Source organism: Electrona antarctica (genome assembly GCF_951216825.1).
Source record: "Electrona antarctica genome assembly, contig: scaffold_282, whole genome shotgun sequence".
Taxonomy (NCBI): domain Eukaryota; kingdom Metazoa; phylum Chordata; class Actinopteri; order Myctophiformes; family Myctophidae; genus Electrona; species Electrona antarctica.
In genome coordinates this window covers 129,707-149,769 of record NW_027638667.1, presented here as the reverse complement: position 1 = coordinate 149,769, position 20,063 = coordinate 129,707, and the positions used below count along the sequence as shown (strand labels likewise).

The window sequence follows — 20,063 nt, the reverse complement described above, 5'->3', positions numbered from 1 at the left end:
TTCTTGTAAGGAGGAGGCAAATCGGCTCTCAGTGCTCTTTTCAACTGGTCTTACCAAAAGAACTGCAAAACCAAGCTCGCACCAGCCTGCATGATCAAATGGGCCACATGGGAATGGAAAGGACACTTGAACCAGATTTGATTGGCCAAGGATGTCTGCCGACGTCTACACAAAGATCAAAACCTGTGAAAGGTGTGTGAAAAGGAAATCTTTGCCGGAAAAAGCATGGACTTCTTATCACTGGAACCAGATGGAAGGATCAAGGACATTCTCGTAATAACGGACCATTTCACGAAATATGCTGTTGCAATTCCCACACCCAATCAAAAAGCCAAAACTGTTGCCAAATGTCTATGGGATAACTTCCTAATCCATTATGGGATCCCGGAAAAACTAAATTTTTTATTATTTTTAACAAGCAAAACTTTAGAGTTTAGACCATCACATTTATTTATTTTAGCCTTCATCAAATTATTTAAAACGTTATCGGTTTGCAACAGAGCCGTGAGCCAGGAGTCTGTGCCGGGGAGGAGTCACGTCTTGTGGGGGGGAGGAGTCACGTCATGTGGGGGGAGGAGTCACATCATGTGGGGGGAGGAGTCACGTCATGTGGGGGGGAGGAGTCACATCATGTGGGGGGGAAGAACCTCTTTGCTGGGTCTCTTTGTTTTCCACCAGAAGATGTGAAGGCATGGCCCAGCTTCCTGATTCTTCCCCCCAGAGTTCCGGTGTTGGCAGCATTCCGGTGTGCGCCCAGTTCCCCCGGTTCCGCCCGGTGTGCGCCCAGTTCCAGGGACGTGAGAGGATCAAAATAAACATTGTTACGGCTAGCTCCGCCTGTGGACATGGTTGGAGTGTCCCTCACCATGGACAGCTTCTTCCAGTAAGCTTCGGGGAATGTTAGCATGCGTCCCACAACCTTAGGCTGGGAGTTGGTGTCTCTCAAGATGACCAGTGGGGTGGGATCCACCATCGCATGGCCAACAATCGTAGGTCCAAACACCCGGGCCAGGTTGTTCTTGTCCATCTGACACATCATGACCTTCTGTAAGTGAAGCATGAGGAAGGCCAGAGTGTCTCTATTGACCTTGGGCAAGTCTCCGATGGCCTGGTACATGACGGATGCAGCAGTCTCCTCATCAGCCATCTCAGCAGCCAGCATTAATTTTGCATGGAGCTTAAAGATGATCAGTGGCTCTTTCAGCTTCCTAAATAAATCATTCAGGAGGCCACAGATGTTGTGTATCTCATCCACTTCGCTGAGAAAGTGTTCCTTTCCCTTGGATGTACTTCTCCCTCAGTTCCTTCACCAAGCGATCACTCCCGGGAACACGGTACAGTCCTCTCTCCTTCAGTCCCCTTCTCTCAATTTCACTCACACACTTCACTACCAAGTCAGGGACTCTCGGATCAAGGACCAGATTTTGGATCCCGGACAATAAAGGAACTCTGCAAGGTGACTGGAATTCACAAAATACGGACAACACCATATCACCCCAGAGGAAACCCAGTGGAACGCTTCAATCGTACACTGTTGAACATGCTCGGAACTCTGACGGAACAGGACAAAGCCCACTGGAAGGAAAGCTATAAAATAGCAACCGGAAATGCTGAAAAAGTCATGCAAAGAAACGAAACCAGATTTGACAAACATGTCACAGCGTCTGCTTTGTCAGTCGCGTTTTGGTCAAATGTACACTTGAGAGGAAAGCACAAATTGGCAGACAAATGGGAATCTGATGTGTACATTGTTAAAAGAGCTGGTACTCTTCCTGTTTACACAGTCAGACCTGAGAACAAGGACACACCTTCTCGAACACTACACCGAGATCTACTTCTTCCTTGCGGTTACTTACCTGCACCTGAAAGATCTCACACGAAACAGGCAATCAGACCAAAACCACTCCCAACTGCAGACCATCATACCGATACAGACAATCCATCAGATGAGGATGAAATAATTCCATCTCACTGGTACAATGGATCTCTCGACTCTGAACTTCCTAAATTCACAACAATAATCGACATTCCACAACCTTCCCTCATGGATCCAACACCCACCGAGACCACACAGAGCCCATCCTCTGATGCAGTAGCAGAGGATGCGCCTCTGAACCAAACCTGACGACGCTGAAGGTGCATACTTACCTGATGCCATGGATGACCCTGAAAGCTCACACTTATCTGTACCTGGAAATGATACCCCCGGCAGCCCTGAAACCCACTTACCTGCAAATGATGTTCTCGATAGCCCTGAACCCCACTTACCTGGAAACGCAGAGCAAAGTCCTGAACCGGCTGTCGACATAACCCATTCCCCCGATTTACCACTTACCTTGGAGTCCTCCGACTCAGAGAATAGTGACGACCTACCTGTAAGGCGTTCAACTAGAACCCGGAGACCGCCTGACAGATTTGGTTATTCTAAACCTGGGAAACTTAAAAGCAGTGCAATCATTGTTTCATGGTTTAACTACTGCCTTTTCGTATGCCTTGACAGGCCCAGGTGTTCCTAATGTACAAATAACACAGTAACCTATTGATCCAAGCCGGTTGACACCAAACCAATTACATGTCACGGGACGTACATGAGATTATGGGGGGAAAGTGTAACCCAGCCAACCTGGCAACCCAAAAATGGCAACCCATGTCAAACTGTCAATCACAGCAGTATAAAAATGACATCAGTTCCTACACTCCCCACTCCCACTTCCATTCAAGATGGCCGAATTGTTTGGCATGGCAGCAGCAGGTTCCGCTACACTACTGTGCTAGGCCCTTGTTACTCATCGGTGAGTTATTTAGGCTTGGTGTCATGTTCATTTGGATCAACTGGTTAACTGTTTTATTTGAGTTTATATTTGATTTATGTTTGAACTTTTGGTTGAATAATTAAGATTGATATTATATAATACTTTGTATTTTATTTTCTAAGAAAGCATGCATGTAATGATATATAAACTGTTAATAGAAAAATTATTGAAGAGGTCGTTACTGATCACATGGTACTCACTCATTGATAGTTTTATTTGATTTAAAGTTGTACAACAATGATTTTTGAACAAAAGACTGATTTAGACACCTGGCCTTTCAGGTCAGGTTTTTGTGTCCTTGAAAGGAATTCCCTTTGGATGGTTCTGGTACCGGCTGGTACCTGGACCTGGCGAGCCGACCCGGATCTCGGCGCCCCCCTTCCCTCCACAAATGTGGTAAACCTGTTCTCCACACTGGAGAGAGACTGAATCCCCTTAGAACAATAGGAACTGAACAGGGACTCTCAAAGTCACCACCTTAAAGGGGCCCCCATTTTGTGTTTATTATTTTCTATAAATGTTCAAAGTTGTTTAAGTTCTGTTTTTTTTAAGTCAATAATAACATTTCAGTTAACCTTTAACTCCAGTTTCTGCCTCCTTATTTCTTTGGTTTTCACTTACACATTGAGCTCCTTCCGAATCTGGTACTCTGGTTTATGCGCAGTCAATTAATTTACCTTATACCAACCTTCATTAGTTATCCATTTGCGCCACTTGCTACACAGAGGTTGTGAGTTTGAATCCAGCGGAGTTCCTCCTACTCTGCAGCACGTTTTGGAGAATAACAAAAAGAAGAACACTGGAAAGAGATGGTAAGCTGAGAAGATCTTCAGAGAGCATGGTGGCACTCTGTGATAAGATGCTGTCTATGTGACCCACAGGTCGTGGGTTCAAGTTCAGCCCATGGCCTTGGACGGCATACTGTAGCACGCCGTTTTTCATCATTTTTGAGGATTTGAAAAAAAGACGAAAATCACTCCGAGAGCATGGACTATAGCCCATGGTCTCGGACGGCATACTATAGCATGCCGTTTTTCATTTTTGAGGATTTGAAAAAAATACGAAAATAACTCAAACTACAAAACAATTCAAAGTAAAAAGTTCCAGCATGTATCTCCATAGTCAGCTGAATTATTAAAAAGTATGAATGGAGTTTCTAGGTGAAAGTGACTTTTTGATGTGCCACTATATCTGCCATTGAGCCCCATTATAAATATCTCAAATTTGAAATCACTATATTTCTAAAACTATTAAACATTTCAAAGATTCCTTTTCAGGCAAACATGTCCACCGTAAGATTAACCTAAAAAGGTTTGCATGGGGTTTCTAGGTGTAAGTATGTAGGACTAGTAGCATGCCAAAGTTTGTGCTATTGCCATTGAGAATGCATTGTGCATTTAAGTTAAATAACTCAGAAACTACAAAACATTTCAAAGTAAAAAGTTCCAGCATGTGTGCCCACAGTAAGCTGAATTATAAAAAGTGTGAATGGAGTTTCTAGGTGAAAGTGCTTTTTTGACGTGCCACTATCTGCCATTGAGCCCCATTATAAATTTATCCAATTTGAAAGCACTATATTTCTAAAACTATGAAACATTTCAAAGATTCCTTTTCAGGCAAACATGTACACCGTAAGATGAACCTAAATAGGTTTGAATCGGGTTTCTAGGTGTAAGTATGTAGGACTAGTAGCATGCCAAAGTTTGTGCTATTGCCATTGAGAATGCATTGTGCGTTTAAGTTAAATAACTCAGAAACTACAAAACATTTCAAAGTAAAAGGTTCCAGAATGTGTCTCCACAGTAAGCTGAATTATAAAAAGTGTGAATGGGTCACTACCTTAGCCTGACTGAGTGAGATTTAAATGCGCTTTCATCTTCTTCTTTCTTCAAAGTAAAGTGTCAGAGTAAAGACCAGAGTGGGATTTGAACCCACGACGTCTGGATCATATTTCGCCGCAGGTTGAAAACCCACCTCTTCAGGAAACACTACCCTTCCTCTCTGCCTGACCTACTTGTTGTTAACTAGTTGTATGAACGCTTGTTTTCTATTGTTGTATTGTTTATTGGATCTTGTTTAGTCGATACACTTAATTGTTTTAGCTCATGCTCATTTGATTTAGCTATTTTGTCTCATCTGTTTAAGGAAATAGGTAGCTGATATATTGCACTTTTACCTTAGCGCTAGGTATACTCTTGGTTGCTTGTTTTTGCAGAAAATGCACTAAAGACTTCTGGTGATTAGTAGTTTTTGTTCCCTACCATGTTGAATACACTTATTGTAAGTCGCTTTGGATAAAAGCGTCTGCTAAATGACTGTAATGTAATGTAATGTAATCATGTGGACAGCCTCTTAACACATTGAGCTACCAGGCTGTCAGTGTTCTGTCATGGTTTATCCTCTGTATTATGTGATTAAAATCCACTTGCCCTAGCCTTGCCCCTTAGATAGCACATTATGTAGACTTAGATAGTATTTTAAACAGACTTATAGCTTGTTATGTAGACAGCTCTAGAATTGCACTTTATGTAGTCATAGCACTTTATAGTACACATGTATAATATATTATATAGTATAGTATGTATAGTTTACATAGATACTCCACTGTTACGTTCTTAGTTTACGCATGATTCATGATAACTACTTTTTATACATGTGATGTATGCCATGCTTTTTGTTATTGCTTAATGTAAGTCGCTCTGGATTAAGAGCGTCTGCTAAATGCCTAAATTGTAAATTGTAAATTGTATGATAACACTTAAAAAGCACGAAAAGACACCTTTGATGCACAGCAAACATTACAATGCTGTACATTATCCCAAGGCCCCATTTGAAAAGTGACACCAAGAAGAACAACTTAATCATAGAGGGCTCAGTGGCACCCTTGTTAAGACGACATCCATGTGAGCCAGAGGTTGTGAGTTCGAATCCAGCTGAGTTCCTCCTACTTTCACTCACTGCAACATGTTTTGGAGAATAACATCAAGAAGAACACTGGAAAGAGATGGTAAGCTGAGAAGATCTTCAGAGAGCATGGTGGCACTCTGTGATAAGATGCTGTCTATGTGAGCCACAGGTCGTGGGTTCAAGTTCAGCCCATGGCCTTGGAAGGCATACTGTAGCACGCCGTTTTTCATCATTTTTGAGGATTTGAAAAAAAGGTGAAAATCTCTCCGAGACCATGGACTATAGCCCATGGTCTCAGACGGCATACTATATCATGCCGTTTTTCATCATTTTGGAGGATTTGAAAAAAAGGCGAAAATCACTCCGAGACCATGGACTATAGCCCATGGTCTCGGACGGCATACTATAGCATGCCGTTTTTCATCATTTTGGAGGATTTGAAAAAAAGGTGAAAATCACTCCGAGACCATGGACTATAGCCCGAACGGCATACTATAGCATGCCATTTTCCATCATTTTTGAGGATTTGAAAAAAATACGAAAATAACTCAAACTACAAAACAATTCAAAGTAAAACGTTCCAGCATGTGTCTCCACAGTAAGCTGAATTATAAAAAGTGTGAATGGGTCACTACCTTAGCCTGACTGTGTGAGATTTTCATGCGCTTTCATCTTCTTCTTTCTTCAAAGTAAAGTGTCAGAGTAAAGACCAGAGTGGGATCATGTGGACAGCCTCTTAACACATTGAGCTACCAGGCTGTCAGTGTTCTGTCATGGTTTATCCTCTGTATTATGTGATTAAAATCCATGATGACACTTAAAAAGCACGAAAAGACACCTTTGATGCACAGCAAACACCATTACAATGCTGTACATTATCCCAAGGCCCCATTTGAAAAGTGACACCAAGAAGAACAACTTAATCATAGAGGGCTCAGTGGCACCCTTGTTAAGACGACATCCATGTGAGCCAGAGGTTGTGAGTTCGAATCCAGCTGAGTTCCTCCTACTTTCACTCACTGCAGCATGTTTTGGAGAATAACATCAAGAAGAACACTGGAAAGAGATGGTAAGCTGAGAAGATCTTCAGAGAGCATGGTGGCACTCTGTGATAAGATGCTGTCTATGTGAGCCACAGGTCGTGGGTTCAAGTTCAGCCCATGGCCTTGGAAGGCATACTGTAGCACGCCGTTTTTCATCATTTTTGAGGATTTGAAAAAAGACGAAAATCACTCCGAGACCATGGACTATAGCCCATGGTCTCGAACGGCATACTATAGCATGCCGTTTTTCATTTTTGATGATTTGAAAAAAAAAGGTGAAAATCTCTCCGAGACCATGGACTATAGCACATGGTCTCGGACGGCATACTATATCATGCCGTTTTTCATCATTTTGGAGGATTTGAAAAAAAGGCGAAAATAACTCCGAGACCATGGACTATAGCCCATGGTCTCGGACGGCATACTATAGCATGCCGTTTTTCATCATTTTGGAGGATTTGAAAAAAAGGTGAAAATCACTCCGAGACCATGGACTATAGCCCATGGTCTCGGACGGCATACTATATCATGCAGTTTTTCATCATTTTGGAGGATTTGAAAAAAAGGCGAAAATCACTCCGAGACCATGGACTATAGCCCATGGTCTCGGACGGCATACTATAGCATGCCGTTTTTCATCATTTTGGAGGATTTGAAAAAAAGGTGAAAATCACTCCGAGACCATGGACTATAGCCCGAACGGCATACTATAGCATGCCATTTTCCATCATTTTTGAGGATTTGAAAAAAATACGAAAATAACTCAGAAACTACAAAACAATTCAAAGTAAAAAGTTCCAGCATGTGTCTCTATAGTCAGCTGAATTATACAAAGTATGAATGGAGTTTCTAGGTGAAAGTTACTTTTTGACGTCCCACTATATCTGCCATTGAGCCCCATTATAAATATCTCAAATTTGAAATCACTATATTTCTAAAACTATGAAACATTTCAAAGATTCCTTTTCAGGCAAACATGTCCACCGTAAGATTAACCTAAAAAGGTTTGAATGGGGTTTCTAGGTGTACGTATGTAGGACTAGTAGCATGCCAAAGTTTGTGCTATTGCCATTGAGAATGCATTGTGCGTTTAAGTTAAATAACTCAGAAACTACAAAACAATTCAAAGTAAAACGTTCCAGCATGTGTCTCCACAGTAAGCTGAATTATAAAAAGTGTGAATGGGTCACTACCTTAGCCTGACTGTGTGAGATTTTCATGCGCTTTCATCTTCTTCTTTCTTCAAAGTAAAGTGTCAGAGTAAAGACCAGAGTGGGATCATGTGGACAGCCTCTTAACACATTGAGCTACCAGGCTGTCAGTGTTCTGTCATGGTTTATCCTCTGTATTATGTGATTAAAATCCATGATAACACTTAAAAAGCACGAAAAGACACCTTTGATGCACAGCAAACACCATTACAATGCTGTACATTATCCCAAGGCCCCATTTGAAAAGTGACACCAAGAAGAACAACTTAATCATAGAGGGCTCAGTGGCACCCTTGTTAAGACGACATCCATGTGAGCCAGAGGTTGTGAGTTCGAATCCAGCTGAGTTCCTCCTACTTTCACTCACTGCAACATGTTTTGGAGAATAACATCAAGAAGAACACTGGAAAGAGATGGTAAGCTGAGAAGATCTTCAGAGAGCATGGTGGCACTCTGTGATAAGATGCTGTTTATGTGAGCCACAGGTCGTGGGTTCAAGTTCAGCCCATGGCCTTGGAAGGCATACTGTAGCACGCCGTTTTTCATCATTTTTGAGGATTTGAAAAAAATACGAAAATCACTCCGAGACCATGGACTATAGCCCATGGTCTCGGACGGCATACTATATCATGCAGTTTTTCATCATTTTGGAGGATTTGAAAAAAAGGCGAAAATCACTCCGAGACCATGGACTATAGCCCATGGTCTCGAACGGCATACTATAGCATGCCGTTTTTCATCATTTTTGATGATTTGAAAAAAAAGGTGAAAATCTCTCCGAGACCATGGACTATAGCCCATGGTCTCGAACGGCATACTATAGCATGCCGTTTTTCATCATTTTGGAGGATTTGAAAAAAAGGCGAAAATCACTCCGAGACCATGGACTATAGCCCATGGTCTCGAACGGCATACTATAGCATGCCGTTTTTCATCATTTTTGATGATTTGAAAAAAAAGGTGAAAATCTCTCCGAGACCATGGACTATAGCCCATGGTCTCGAACGGCATACTATAGCATGCCGTTTTTCATCATTTTTGAGGATTTGAAAAAAATACGAAAATAACTCAGAAACTACAAAACAATTCAAAGTAAAAAGTTCCAGCATGTGTCTCCATAGTCAGCTGAATTATAAAAAGTATGAATGGAGTTTCTAGGTGAAAGTGACTTTTTGACGTGCCACTATATCTGCCATTGAGCCCCATTATAAATATCTCAAATTTGAAATCACTATATTTCTAAAACTATGAAACATTTCAAAGATTCCTTTTCAGGCAAACATGTCCACCGTAAGATTAACCTAAAAAGGTTTGAATGGGGTTTCTAGGTGTAAGTATGTAGGACTAGTAGCATGCCAAAGTTTGTGCTATTGCCATTGAGAATGCATTGTGCGTTTAAGTTAAATAACTCAGAAACTACAAAACATTTCAAAGTAAAAGGTTCCAACATGTGTGTCCACAGTAAGCTGAATTATAAAAAGTGTGAATGGAGTTTCTAGGTGAAAGTGATTTTTTGACGTGCCACTATCTGCCATTGAGCCCCATTATAAATTTCTCAAATTTGAAAGCACTATATTTCTAAAACTATGAAACATTTCAAAGATTCCTTTTCAGGCAAACATGTCCACCGTAAGATGAACCTAAATAGGTTTGAATGGGGTTTCTAGGTGTAAGTATGTAGGACTAGTAGCATGCCAAAGTTTGTGCTATTGCCATTTAGAATGCATTGTGCGTTTAAGTTAAATAACTCAGAAACTACAAAACATTTCAAAGTAAAACGTTCCAGCATGTGTCTCCACAGTAAGCTGAATTATAAAAAGTGTGAATGGGTCACTAGATTAGCCTGACTGAGTGAGATTTTCATGCGCTTTCATCTTCTTCTTTCTTCAAAGTAAAGTGTCAGAGTAAAGACCAGAGTGGGATTTGAACCCACGACGTCTGGATCATGTGGACAGCCTCTTAACACTTTGAGCTACCAGGCTGTCAGTGTTCTGTCATGGTTTATCCTCTGTATTATGTGATTAAAATCCATGATAACACTTAAAAAGCACGAAAAGACACCTTTGATGCACAGCAAACACCATTACAATGCTGTACATTATCCCAAGGCCCCATTTGAAAAGTGACACCAAGAAGAACAACTTAATCATAGAGGGCTCAGTGGCACCCTTGTTAAGACGACATCCATGTGAGCCAGAGGTTGTGAGTTCGAATCCAGCTGAGTTCCTCCTACTTTCACTCACTGCAACATGTTTTGGAGAATAACATCAAGAAGAACACTGGAAAGAGATGGTAAGCTGAGAAGATCTTCAGAGAGCATGGTGGCACTCTGTGATAAGATGCTGTCTATGTGAGCCACAGGCCGTGGGTTCAAGTTCAGCCCATGGCCTTGGAAGGCATACTGTAGCACGCCGTTTTTCATCATTTTTGAGGATTTGAAAAAAATACGAAAATCACTCCGAGACCATGGACTATAGCCCATGGTCTCGAACGGCATACTATAGCATGCCGTTTTCATCATTTTTGATGATTTGAAAAAAAAGGTGAAAATCTCTCCGAGACCATGGACTATAGCCCATGGTCTCGGACGGCATACTATAGCATGCCGTTTTTCATCATTTTGGAGGATTTGAAAAAAAGGTGAAAATCACTCTGAGACCATGGACTATAGCCCGAACGGCATACTATAGCATGCCATTTTCCATCATTTTTGAGGATTTGAAAAAAATACGAAAATAACTCAGAAACTACAAAACAATTCAAAGTAAAAAGTTCCAGCATGTGTCTCTATAGTCAGCTGAATTATAAAAAGTATGAATGGAGTTTCTAGGTGAAAGTGACTTTTTGACGTCCCACTATATCTGCCATTGAGCCCCATTATAAATATCTCAAATTTGAAATCACTATATTTCTAAAACTATGAAACATTTCAAAGATTCCTTTTCAGGCAAACATGTCCACCGTAAGATTAACCTAAAAAGGTTTGAAGGGGGTTTCTAGGTGTACGTATGTAGGACTAGTAGCATGCCAAAGTTTGTGCTATTGCCATTGAGAATGCATTGTGCGTTTAAGTTAAATAACTCAGAAACTACAAAACAATTCAAAGTAAAACGTTCCAGCATGTGTCTCCACAGTAAGCTGAATTATAAAAAGTGTGAATGGGTCACTACCTTAGCCTGACTGTGTGAGATTTTCATGCGCTTTCATCTTCTTCTTTCTTCAAAGTAAAGTGTCAGAGTAAAGACCAGAGTGGGATCATGTGGACAGCCTCTTAACACATTGAGCTACCAGGCTGTCAGTGTTCTGTCATGGTTTATCCTCTGTATTATGTGATTAAAATCCATGATAACACTTAAAAAGCACGAAAAGACACCTTTGATGCACAGCAAACACCATTACAATGCTGTACATTATCCCAAGGCCCCATTTGAAAAGTGACACCAAGAAGAACAACTTAATCATAGAGGGCTCAGTGGCACCCTTGTTAAGACGACATCCATGTGAGCCAGAGGTTGTGAGTTCGAATCCAGCTGAGTTCCTCCTACTTTCACTCACTGCAACATGTTTTGGAGAATAACATCAAGAAGAACACTGGAAAGAGATGGTAAGCTGAGAAGATCTTCAGAGAGCATGGTGGCACTCTGTGATAAGATGCTGTCTATGTGAGCCACAGGTCGTGGGTTCAAGTTCAGCCCATGGCCTTGGAAGGCATACTGTAGCATGCAGTTTTTCATCATTTATGAGGATTTGAAAAAAATACGAAAATCACTCCGAGACCATGGACTATAGCCCATGGTCTCGAACGGCATACTATAGCATGCCGTTTTTCAGCATTTTTGATGATTTGAAAAAAAAGGTGAAAATCTCTCCGAGACCATGGACTATAGCCCATGGTCTCGGACGGCATACTATATCATGCAGTTTTTCATCATTTTGGAGGATTTGAAAAAAAGGCGAAAATCACTCCGAGACCATGGACTATAGCCCATGGTCTCGAACGGCATACTATAGCATGCCGTTTTTCATCATTTTTGATGATTTGAAAAAAAAGGTGAAAATCTCTCCGAGACCATGGACTATAGCCCATGGTCTCGGACGGCATACTATATCATGCAGTTTTTCATCATTTTGGAGGATTTGAAAAAAAGGCGAAAATCACTCCGAGACCATGGACTATAGCCCATGGTCTCGAACGGCATACTATAGCATGCCGTTTTTCATCATTTTTGATGATTTGAAAAAAAAGGTGAAAATCTCTCCGAGACCATGGACTATAGCCCATGGTCTCGAACGGCATACTATAGCATGCCGTTTTTCATCATTTTTGAGGATTTGAAAAAAAGACGAAAATCACTCCGAGACCATGGACTATAGCCTATGGTCTCGAACGGCATACTATAGCATGCCGTTTTTCATCATTTTTGAGGATTTGAAAAAAATACGAAAATAACTCAGAAACTACAAAACAATTCAAAGTAAAAAGTTCCAGCATGTGTCTCCATAGTCAGCTGAATTATAAAAAGTATGAATGGAGTTTCTAGGTGAAAGTGACTTTTTGACGTGCCACTATATCTGCCATTGAGCCCCATTATAAATATCTCAAATTTGAAATCACTATATTTCTAAAACTATGAAACATTTCAAAGATTCCTTTTCAGGCAAACATGTCCACCGTAAGATTAACCTAAAAAGGTTTGAATGGGGTTTCTAGGTGTAAGTATGTAGGACTAGTAGCATGCCAAAGTTTGTGCTATTGCCATTGAGAATGCATTGTGCGTTTAAGTTAAATAACTCAGAAACTACAAAACATTTCAAAGTAAAAGGTTCCAACATGTGTGCCCACAGTAAGCTGAATTATAAAAAGTGTGAATGGAGTTTCTAGGTGAAAGTGATTTTTTGACGTGCCACTATCTGCCATTGAGCCCCATTATAAATTTCTCAAATTTGAAAGCACTATATTTCTAAAACTATGAAACATTTCAAAGATTCCTTTTCAGGCAAACATGTACACCGTAAGATTAACCTAAATAGGTTTGAATGGGGTTTCTAGGTGTAAGTATGTAGGACTAGTAGCATGCCAAAGTTTGTGCTATTGCCATTTAGAATGCATTGTGCGTTTAAGTTAAATAACTCAGAAACTACAAAACATTTCAAAGTAAAAGGTTCCAGAATGTGTCTCTATAGTCAGCTGAATTATAAAAAGTATGAATGGAGTTTCTAGGTGAAAGTGACTTTTTGACGTCCCACTATATCTGCCATTGAGCCCCATTATAAATATCTCAAATTTGAAATCACTATATTTCTAAAACTATGAAACATTTCAAAGATTCCTTTTCAGGCAAACATGTCCACCGTAAGATTAACCTAAAAAGGTTTGAAGGGGGTTTCTAGGTGTACGTATGTAGGACTAGTAGCATGCCAAAGTTTGTGCTATTGCCATTGAGAATGCATTGTGCGTTTAAGTTAAATAACTCAGAAACTACAAAACAATTCAAAGTAAAACGTTCCAGCATGTGTCTCCACAGTAAGCTGAATTATAAAAAGTGTGAATGGGTCACTACCTTAGCCTGACTGTGTGAGATTTTCATGCGCTTTCATCTTCTTCTTTCTTCAAAGTAAAGTGTCAGAGTAAAGACCAGAGTGGGATCATGTGGACAGCCTCTTAACACATTGAGCTACCAGGCTGTCAGTGTTCTGTCATGGTTTATCCTCTGTATTATGTGATTAAAATCCATGATAACACTTAAAAAGCACGAAAAGACACCTTTGATGCACAGCAAACACCATTACAATGCTGTACATTATCCCAAGGCCCCATTTGAAAAGTGACACCAAGAAGAACAACTTAATCATAGAGGGCTCAGTGGCACCCTTGTTAAGACGACATCCATGTGAGCCAGAGGTTGTGAGTTCGAATCCAGCTGAGTTCCTCCTACTTTCACTCACTGCAACATGTTTTGGAGAATAACATCAAGAAGAACACTGGAAAGAGATGGTAAGCTGAGAAGATCTTCAGAGAGCATGGTGGCACTCTGTCATAAGATGCTGTCTATGTGAGCCACAGGTCGTGGGTTCAAGTTCAGCCCATGGCCTTGGAAGGCATACTGTAGCACGCCGTTTTTCATCATTTATGAGGATTTGAAAAAAATACGAAAATCACTCCGAGACCATGGACTATAGCCCATGGTCTCGAACGGCATACTATAGCATGCCGTTTTTCAGCATTTTTGATGATTTAAAAAAAAAGGTGAAAATCTCTCCGAGACCATGGACTATAGCCCATGGTCTCGGACGGCATACTATAGCATGCCGTTTTTCATCATTTTTGAGGATTTGAAAAAAATACGAAAATAACTCAGAAACTACAAAACAATTCAAAGTAAAAAGTTCCAGCATGTATCTCCATAGTCAGCTGAATTATAAAAAGTATGAATGGAGTTTCTAGGTGAAAGTGACTTTTTGATGTGCCACTATATCTGCCATTGAGCCCCATTATAAATATCTCAAATTTGAAATCACTATATTTCTAAAACTATGAAACATTTCAAAGATTCCTTTTCAGGCAAACATGTCCACCGTAAGATTAACCTGAAAAGGTTTGCATGGGGTTTCTAGGTGTAAGTATGTAGGACTAGTAGCATGCCAAAGTTTGTGCTATTGCCATTGAGAATGCATTGTGCGTTTAAGTTAAAAAACTCAGAAACTACAAAACATTTCAAAGTAAAAAGTTCCAGCATGTGTGCCCACAGTAAGCTGAATTATAAAAAGTGTGAATGGAGTTTCTAGGTGAAAGTGCTTTTTTGACGTGCCACTATCTGCCATTGAGCCCCATTATAAATTTATCAAATTTGAAAGCACTATATTTCTAAAACTATGAAACATTTCAAAGATTCCTTTTCAGGCAAACATGTACACCGTAAGATTAACCTAAATAGGTTTGAATCGGGTTTCTAGGTGTAAGTATGTAGGACTAGTAGCATGCCAAAGTTTGTGCTATTGCCATTGAGAATGCATTGTGCGTTTAAGTTAAATAACTCAGAAACTACAAAACATTTCAAAGTAAAAGGTTCCAGAATGTGTCTCTATAGTCAGCTGAATTATAAAAAGTATGAATGGAGTTTCTAGGTGAAAGTGACTTTTTGACGTCCCACTATATCTGCCATTGAGCCCCATTATAAATATCTCAAATTTGAAATCACTATATTTCTAAAACTATGAAACATTTCAAAGATTCCTTTTCAGGCAAACATGTCCACCGTAAGATTAACCTAAAAAGGATTGAAGGGGGTTTCTAGGTGTACGTATGTAGGACTAGTAGCATGCCAAAGTTTGTGCTATTGCCATTGAGAATGCATTGTGCGTTTAAGTTAAATAACTCAGAAACTACAAAACAATTCAAAGTAAAACGTTCCAGCATGTGTCTCCACAGTAAGCTGAATTATAAAAAGTGTGAATGGGTCACTACCTTAGCCTGACTGTGTGAGATTTTCATGCGCTTTCATCTTCTTCTTTCTTCAAAGTAAAGTGTCAGAGTAAAGACCAGAGTGGGATCATGTGGACAGCCTCTTAACACATTGAGCTACCAGGCTGTCAGTGTTCTGTCATGGTTTATCCTCTGTATTATGTGATTAAAATCCATGATAACACTTAAAAAGCACGAAAAGACACCTTTGATGCACAGCAAACACCATTACAATGCTGTACATTATCCCAAGGCCCCATTTGAAAAGTGACACCAAGAAGAACAACTTAATCATAGAGGGCTCAGTGGCACCCTTGTTAAGACGACATCCATGTGAGCCAGAGGTTGTGAGTTCGAATCCAGCTGAGTTCCTCCTACTTTCACTCACTGCAACATGTTTTGGAGAATAACATCAAGAAGAACACTGGAAAGAGATGGTAAGCTGAGAAGATCTTCAGAGAGCATGGTGGCACTCTGTGATAAGATGCTGTCTATGTGAGCCACAGGTCGTGGGTTCAAGTTCAGCCCATGGCCTTGGAAGGCATACTGTAGCACGCCGTTTTTCATCATTTATGAGGATTTGAAAAAAATACGAAAATCACTCCGAGACCATGGACTATAGCCCATGGTCTCGAACGGCATACTATAGCATGCCGTTTTTCAGCATTTTTGATGATTTGAAAAAAAAGGTGAAAATCTCTCCGAGACCATGGACTATAGCCCATGGTCTCGGACGGCATACTATAGCATGCCGTTTTTCATCATTTTGGAGGATTTGAAAAAAAGGTGAAAATCACTCCGAGACCATGGACTATAGCCCGAACGGCATACTATAGCATGCCATTTTCCATCATTTTTGAGGATTTGAAAAAAATACGAAAATAACTCAGAAACTACAAAACAATTCAAAGTAAAAAGTTCCAGCATGTGTCTCTATAGTCAGCTGAATTATAAAAAGTATGAATGGAGTTTCTAGGTGAAAGTGACTTTTTGACGTCCCACTATATCTGCCATTGAGCCCCATTATAAATATCTCAAATTTGAAATCACTATATTTCTAAAACTATGAAACATTTCAAAGATTCCTTTTCAGGCAAACATGTCCACCGTAAGATTAACCTAAAAAGGTTTGAAGGGGGTTTCTAGGTGTACGTATGTAGGACTAGTAGCATGCCAAAGTTTGTGCTATTGCCATTGAGAATGCATTGTGCGTTTAAGTTAAATAACTCAGAAACTACAAAACAATTCAAAGTAAAACGTTCCAGCATGTGTCTCCACAGTAAGCTGAATTATAAAAAGTGTGAATGGGTCACTACCTTAGCCTGACTGTGTGAGATTTTCATGCGCTTTCATCTTCTTCTTTCTTCAAAGTAAAGTGTCAGAGTAAAGACCAGAGTGGGATCATGTGGACAGCCTCTTAACACATTGAGCTACCAGGCTGTCAGTGTTCTGTCATGGTTTATCCTCTGTATTATGTGATTAAAATCCATGATAACACTTAAAAAGCACGAAAAGACACCTTTGATGCACAGCAAACACCATTACAATGCTGTACATTATCCCAAGGCCCCATTTGAAAAGTGACACCAAGAAGAACAACTTAATCATAGAGGGCTCAGTGGCACCCTTGTTAAGACGACATCCATGTGAGCCAGAGGTTGTGAGTTCGAATCCAGCTGAGTTCCTCCTACTTTCACTCACTGCAACATGTTTTGGAGAATAACATCAAGAAGAACACTGGAAAGAGATGGTAAGCTGAGAAGATCTTCAGAGAGCATGGTGGCACTCTGTGATAAGATGCTGTCTATGTGAGCCACAGGTCGTGGGTTCAAGTTCAGCCCATGGCCTTGGAAGGCATACTGTAGCACGCCGTTTTTCATCATTTATGAGGATTTGAAAAAAATACGAAAATCACTCCGAGACCATGGACTATAGCCCATGGTCTCGAACGGCATACTATAGCATGCCGTTTTTCAGCATTTTTGATGATTTGAAAAAAAAGGTGAAAATCTCTCCGAGACCATGGACTATAGCCCATGGTCTCGGACGGCATACTATAGCATGCCGTTTTTCATCATTTTGGAGGATTTGAAAAAAAGGCGAAAATCACTCCGAGACCATGGACTATAGCCCGAACGGCATACTATAGCATGCCATTTTCCATCATTTTTGAGGATTTGAAAAAAATACGAAAATAACTCAGAAACTACAAAACAATTCAAAGTAAAAAGTTCCAGCATGTGTCTCTATAGTCAGCTGAATTATAAAAAGTATGAATGGAGTTTCTAGGTGAAAGTGACTTTTTGACGTCCCACTATATCTGCCATTGAGCCCCATTATAAATATCTCAAATTTGAAATCACTATATTTCTAAAACTATGAAACATTTCAAAGATTCCTTTTCAGGCAAACATGTCCACCGTAAGATTAACCTAAAAAGGTTTGAAGGGGGTTTCTAGGTGTACGTATGTAGGACTAGTAGCATGCCAAAGTTTGTGCTATTGCCATTGAGAATGCATTGTGCGTTTAAGTTAAATAACTCAGAAACTACAAAACAATTCAAAGTAAAACGTTCCAGCATGTGTACCCACAGTAAGCTGAATTATAAAAAGTGTGAATGGAGTTTCTAGGTGAAAGTGATTTTTTGACGTGCCACTATCTGCCATTGAGCCCCATTATAAATTTCTCAAATTTGAAAGCACTATATTTCTAAAACTATGAAACATTTCAAAGATTCCTTTTCAGGCAAACATGTCCACCGTAAGATGAACCTAAATAGGTTTGAATGGGGTTTCTAGGTGTAAGTATGTAGGACTAGTAGCATGCCAAAGTTTGTGCTATTGCCATTTAGAATGCATTGTGCGTTTAAGTTAAATAACTCAGAAACTACAAAACATTTCAAAGTAAAACGTTCCAGCATGTGTCTCCACAGTAAGCTGAATTATAAAAAGTGTGAATGGGTCACTAGATTAGCCTGACTGAGTGAGATTTTCATGCGCTTTCATCTTCTTCTTTTTCAAAGTAAAGTGTCAGAGTAAAGACCAGAGTGGGATTTGAACCCACAATGTCTGGATCATGTGCACAGCCTCTTAACACATTGAGCTACCAGGCTGTCAGTGTTCTGTCATGGTTTATCCTCTGTATTATGTGAATAAAATCCATGATAACACTTAAAAAGCACGAAAAGACACCTTTGATGCACAGCAAACACCATTACAATGCTCTGTACATGATCCCAAGGCCCCATTTGAAAAGTGACACCAAGAAGAACAACTTAATCATAGAGGGCTCAGTGGCACCCTTGTTAAGACGACATCCATGTGAGCCAGAGGTTGTGAGTTCGAATCTAGCTGAGTTCCTCTTACTTTCACTCTGCAGCACATTTTGGAGAATAACATCAAGAAGAACACTGGAAAGAGATGGTAAGCTGAGAAGATCTTCAGAGAGCATGGTGGCACTCTGTGATAAGATGCTGTCTATGTGAGCCACAGGTCGTGGGTTCAAGTTCAGCCCATGGCCTTGGAAGGCATACTGTAGCACACCGTTTTTCATCGTTTTTGAGGATTTGAAAAAAATACGAAAATCACTCAGAGACCATGGACTATAGCCCATGGTCTCGGACGGCATGCCGTTTTTCATCATTTTTGAGGATTTGAAAAAAAGGTGAAAATCACTCCGAGACCATGGACTATAGCCCATTGTCTCGAACGGCATACTATATATAGCATGCCGTTTTTCATCATTTTTGAGGATTTGAAAAAAATACGAAAATAACTCAGAAACTACAAAACAATTCAAAGTAAAAAGTTCCAGCATGTATCTCCATAGTCAGCTGAATTATAAAAAGTATGAATGGAGTTTCTAGGTGAAAGTGACTTTTTGATGTGCCACTATATCTGCCATTGAGCCCCATTATAAATATCTCAAATTTGAAATCACTATATTTCTAAAACTATGAAACATTTCAAAGATTCCTTTTCAGGCAAACATGTCCACCGTAAGATTAACCTGAAAAGGTTTGCATGGGGTTTCTAGGTGTAAGTATGTAGGACTAGTAGCATGCCAAAGTTTGTGCTATTGCCATTGAGAATGCATTGTGCGTTTAAGTTAAAAAACTCAGAAACTACAAAACATTTCAAAGTAAAAAGTTCCAGCATGTGTGCCCACAGTAAGCTGAATTATAAAAAGTGTGAATGGAGTTTCTAGGTGAAAGTGCTTTTTTGACGTGCCACTATCTGCCATTGAGCCCCATTATAAATTTATCAAATTTGAAAGCACTATATTTCTAAAACTATGAAACATTTCAAAGATTCCTTTTCAGGCAAACATGTACACCGTAAGATTAACCTAAATAGGTTTGAATCGGGTTTCTAGGTGTAAGTATGTAGGACTAGTAGCATGCCAAAGTTTGTGCTATTGCCATTGAGAATGCATTGTGCGTTTAAGTTAAATAACTCAGAAACTACAAAACATTTCAAAGTAAAAGGTTCCAGAATGTGTCTCTATAGTCAGCTGAATTATAAAAAGTATGAATGGAGTTTCTAGGTGAAAGTGACTTTTTGACGTCCCACTATATCTGCCATTGAGCCCCATTATAAATATCTCAAATTTGAAATCACTATATTTC

At 39.9% G+C, this 20,063-nt stretch overlaps 1 pseudogene across 1 annotated transcript; it reads right to left on the bottom strand.

Annotated features, from left to right (window-relative positions):
- Window positions 1–730: 730 nt before the first annotated feature.
- LOC306917866 (rac GTPase-activating protein 1-like) lies at window positions 731–2,315 on the bottom strand (annotated as a pseudogene). Its single transcript has 3 exons — window positions 2,269–2,315; window positions 1,857–1,862; window positions 731–1,449 (listed from the first exon to the last, which is right to left on the bottom strand). The product of its transcript is annotated as a rac GTPase-activating protein 1-like (transcript).
- Between the last annotated feature and the right edge of the window lie 17,748 nt (window positions 2,316–20,063).